Source organism: Lepidochelys kempii, chromosome 13, assembly GCF_965140265.1.
Source record: "Lepidochelys kempii isolate rLepKem1 chromosome 13, rLepKem1.hap2, whole genome shotgun sequence".
Classification (NCBI taxonomy): domain Eukaryota; kingdom Metazoa; phylum Chordata; order Testudines; family Cheloniidae; genus Lepidochelys; species Lepidochelys kempii.
In genome coordinates this window covers 30,427,834-30,433,191 of record NC_133268.1, presented here as the reverse complement: position 1 = coordinate 30,433,191, position 5,358 = coordinate 30,427,834, and positions in this window count along the sequence as shown.

The window sequence follows — 5,358 nt, the reverse complement described above, 5'->3', positions numbered from 1 at the left end:
AGTCTTTAAACCATGATTTGAGGACTTCAGTGACTCAGCCAGAGATTAGGGATCTATTACAGGAGCGGGTGGGTGAGGGTCTGAGGACTGCAAGATGCAGGTCAGACTAGACGATTATGATGGTCCCTTCCAACCTTAAAGTCTATGAGCCCTACCAGCTTACAATAAGCAGACTGCCTATCATCCCCTGCTGCTTCTGCACTGCAGCAGCTGGCAAACTCCACCATCTGTCCCACCAGAGCCCTGTTGAGAGACCAGTTACTGACTCATCCACGCTCGCTGAGGAATTTTGTTGTTGTGACTAGTGCAGAAACTAGGCCCTCCTTTGATGAGACTGTTAAAAGGAATCAAGTTATACCCCAGTTGGATGTTTTGGGGGATTGAGGGGAGAGACGAGGCTACACTCTGCACTTAGGTCCTATTTCTGATTGGGTAAGTGTCAAGTACACCTCTACCCTGATATAACGTGGTCTGCTATAACGCGAATTCAGAGATAACACGGTAAAGCAGCGCTCTGGGGGGCGAGGCTCAGTGCATCTGGCTCCCATACGCTGCTCTGAGCCGAGTGTTAAGGGTGCTGGGCCGGGGCCGAGGGGTTGGATAATGGGGCCTTGGGGGGAAGGGGAACAGGGGTCGATTCAGATGTGCAGGGGCAGCACAGCGGGGCTGCGACGGGGCTTGGCCAGGCTGCAGCGACCCGGGAGGCGGCTCACGGCTGGAAGTTCATGCCCCAGCCCAGGTGCCTGCGGCTGGAGGGAGCAGGTCCGTGCTGCAGCCCCAGCCCCGGCTCCGCACCTCCCGCACCCTGGCCAGGGGGTGCTGCACGCTCCGCCCCGCTGGGCGGTTTTGCCGCTGCTGCCACCACCTCTTCACTCAGCTCCTGCCTCCCTCTCACTCCCCCGCCGCAGACCCTCTGCCCCTACTAACACAAATGATTAATTTCGCAAGTTTACAAACAGTTTTATCCTAAAGGAATAAAAATATCTTTCCTAGTAAAATTTCAAAGCACATTATTTCTTTATACACTCTAATCCCTCTACAACGTGGTTTCACCTATAACGCGGTAAGATTTTTTGGCTCCTTAGGACCGCGTTATTTCGGGGTAGAGGTGTATATTGTAAGTGGTCCTTGGCCAATTTTGATCACTTCATTTCTTTCTCTATCTTTTATCTTTCCTCCTCTGCCTTACCCTGTCTTCTTTTCTCTCCCCTTCATGTCTCTGGGGCAGTGAGGGGGAACCTAGATCTATCAATCCTAGAGCTGGACCTAACAATAGCTCAAGAAATGACACTATTCGGGTGCTGATAAAGAGACATTTGATCTAAACACTCCTTATGGCTAATATTATAAACTGTGTTTCCAGGAACATCAAAGGGGTGAATCACCCAATAAAAAGTCACATTTTTTTGAATGCTGGGCTTTTTTAAGCCATGTTCTTAGATGCTGGAGCATTTCCCCCGCATGCTTGCATTGAGCTCTTTCAAACGTGAAAATATCTGCCAGGGATGCTAGCTTTGACAAACAGATCTTGTCTTCAAAGAATGTGATCAAACGGGAAGGCTGCTGTGGGAGAGGTTTTGATTTTGCTTTGTAACACTCTTCCCTTTGATGATTATTGTGTCAGCTGGGGAAGAGGCATACAGCAGATCCAGTGGAACCCGTTTCTTACAATATACCTCTTGCAGAGGAGACTCTCTTGCCTAGCTCAGGGCTGCCCAGAGTGGACTCCCTGTCTGAGAGCCCGAGGAAAGTCAGAGAGGTCAGGTTCTATGAGAATGAAGCACACCCAAAAGCATCTACAGACAGAACTAACCTTCCCTGAACTCTGCCCTCCTAGCACAATGGTTAGACAGAAGGTTATAGGAACAATAAATAAAACATCCACAACCCGTACTCTGAAGGGTAACAAGGCCAAGTGTTGCACAGATTGGATCCCTGTAGTGATGCCCACAGAACTCACTGGTACCTTGGGAAGGACAGGTGTCAGACACCTTTTCAGGGTGCTGTGGAGGAGGAAGGGGACCACCTTGGATTCAACCCAAGAATTGACATCCTCCAATTAACTTCTGCCTTCCAGGGATTCCATGTGGCTACAACTGATGCACATGAACCGTCAGACTGCCCAGAGCTCCAGTTAGCTGCACCAAGGGTGTGACTAACCTAGTGAAGCCTGGTCAGTCCCTGGGGTCGGTGCTGGCGGCAGATCAACACCTGCTCCTTAGACTGGAACTTACTTGACCCAATGGCAGAAGCTAGACCTGCCTGAGTGGCCAAACTGGAAATGGTGAGAAAGAGGGAGAACTGACTTCACAGCAGGCAGCTAAGAAAAATAGACCCATGTCAGAGCATGGGAATGCTAAAGCTGCCCCAAAACTCACTCCAGTCCCAGCCTTTCCCATTTGAACATTGCACCAGGTGTTCCAATGCAAACCTGCGCCACATTGTTTGGCTAGCTAAGTGTATGAGACTGGCTGATCATGAACTGTGGCTTGTGGTCAGACCTGAGGGCCAACAATAACTCATTCTGGAAGACTAGTATCTGTAAGAGTTTGACTATCAGGTCACTGGAGACGTCAACCATTAGCAAAACTCCCACCCATTTCACAGAGACACCCACTATCAACCAATAAATACGATCACAGACTCTGCACTAAGATCTACATGCAGACGTGGCCAGACCCCAGTTTCCTGCTCAGGCATGGCGGTCTTTGCTGGCTATTCACAGAACAACTGAATGGGGGGCAAGTAATTCCAAACTCACTTAACTGTCTTCTACTGGACAGCTATCACAGAAAGCTGCACATTAGCATTTTAGTTCTGCCAGGCCACAGTGAAAACCCCACAGCACTGCCTTTTGTAAGGCATCTTGTGTCCTAGTGGGGCATGAGCTGTCATGCCTAAGGGCTAGAACAGGAGTCAGGACTCAAGCTCAGGGTCAGAAGCAGAATCAGAAGCAAGCAGGGACGCAGGACTGGAGCAGACTAGGAATAAGGCTGGAGCAAGACAGGAAACAAGGCAGACACAGGAGGAACTACTTGTTGAGCAGCCAATGACCTGCTGCTGGGGTTAAAAGCAAGCCTGCCCCCTCACCCTGAGCCAATCAGATGGGCTAGCCAATCAGGTGGTTCAGCTACAACCCAGCTGAGCTGATTAATCTGCCTGGAGGCTGGGCTAGCTAGTCCTCAACTGAAGGAGCTCCCTCCTAACACCTTGAGCTACCATTTGAAGGCCTCACAGTAAACAGCCTTGCAATGTAGATTACTCATGTCTGCAATGCCAGAATAGCCCTAACACCAGCATCACAGGGTTGTGTGGCCACTTCCTGGCTACAAATTCATACCCTGTGAAAGCAGGGCTCTGTGACAGTAGCTACGACTAGTTGTTTAGCTGTAAGGGGTCCGTCTTTCCCCAGTGACACCCCATTGCTTGATGCAGGAAACACTCTCATGTCTGTGTTGGGGACACTGGGGCATGGCCACTAGGTAACTCGAGGGGATGGAAGACCACGAGTGTTGATGAAGCCCCCTCGCACTCGGCCCAGGTGTCCTTGGCCCCCCGCCTGGAGGCACTCACAGCAGTTATGCTGAGGATCTGCAACAATATGCTGCAGAGTCAGATTGCCTGAAACTAAGCAAGGCCAAACAGGGCAGATATGGAAGAACAATGCTGAATAAAGCAGCTTTATGTATAGTTTAACAAATGATACAGAGAACCAGGGAACTAGCTGGGAACTGGATTGGCTGGCTATATGGATACTTGGGGCAGCTTGCTATTGGATAAGTATGCTGGGAAAAAGGATGTATAAAAGCCTGTGTAACTTCCTGCTCTGTGTGCAGGATTTGAGATTTTATTCTCCCTGTACCTTTTTGCAGCTGCAAATAAACTTTTCTGTTTCTCCACCCCATTGTGATTATTGGGCGTAGCACACCGGGTAACGAACCAACTCAAGCTGTTGTTCAGCCTCTCGGCACTGGGTGCCGGCAACATCTGGGTGAGGTCATCTGGAGAGATGCCTGCCATCATACAAGCAGAGCCCTCCTTTCACAAGTGGGGTCTGGTGCCCACTGCTGGAAGAGTGCCACTGTCATTGGGGAGTAGCCCTGTTCTAGGCCCAAATATCTTGACAAGGGATTTATGGACAATGAGGAGAATAATTTTCCTACCATAGAGTAACCATGACATTTGAGAACCATGAACCCTAATGCCAATGCATCCTCCATGCGTAGCGTGTGCTGCTTTGGGCAGATGGAATGGAAGGCGTATGGAATGGGACACTGGCCCTTTCAGACCAATGATGCCAATTCACTTCCCCAGAGGCATCACAGGCTGACATCAGGAGGCCAGGATCTAAATACAGAAATACAGGAGCTGCAGCCCATTTTTGTTTTGGCCGCTACGAGGCGCGTGAACATGCTGGGGACCATTCCCATCCTATCCCTTGGGTTGGTCAGTTACTGAAGGGGCACCACAGTGTGGATAGGCCCTTTCGAAGTCTGCCAGAGAATGCCTGGCTGGCTGAAAGTGCCTGGCATTGAGTGTGAGAGATGGGCACAGGGGCTGTAAGAACAGCTACCTCTTCTGGCCAAAGAAATTAAAGAGGCACTGCACGGCTGTGCCCGTTGCCCTACAGCTGTAGGCAAGAATGTACTGGGGCTATCACGGCTCCCCCCGTGGAGCATGAGGCTCCCTTGCTCGGCCTGATCCAAACACTTGGGAACTATTGCTAGGCAGCAGAGTTTTCATTAGAATGTGTTGCCTTGTTAAAGAAATTAGCATCTCCAGGTTATTTTAGAACCACCTGCCAGCACAAGCAGTGGAACAATCAGTGCTTGGGGTCTCTGGTGTTTAGGAATTGGGTGGTATCCCTTTAAATCATTTGGGAGCCCTCTATGGGCCTCCTTGCCTTCTATTGCAGAATGTACCCATTGTGATCCCTGCCAGAGCAGCAGTGTACACAGGGAGCTAGGCTGGTATCTTTGCACATAAATAAACAGGGCTACAGTAAGAACCTCAGTTACGAACACCAGAGTAGCAGACACATCTCACTTGGAGATGGAAGTATGCAATCAGGCAGCAGCACAGGCAAATAAAAAAACAAGCAAACACAGTGCAGTACTGTGTTAAACCTAAACTACTAAAAATAGAGGAAAAGTTTAAAAAAAGATTTGACAGAGTAAGGAAACTGTTTCTGTGCTTGTTTCATTTAAATTAAGATGGTTAAAAGCAGCATTTTTCTTTGGCATAGTAAAGTTTCAAAGCTGTGTTAAGTCAATGTTCAGTTGTAAACTTTTGAAAGAGCCACCATAGCGTTTTGTTCAGAGTTACGAACATTTCAGACGCATTCTCCATTCCTGAGAT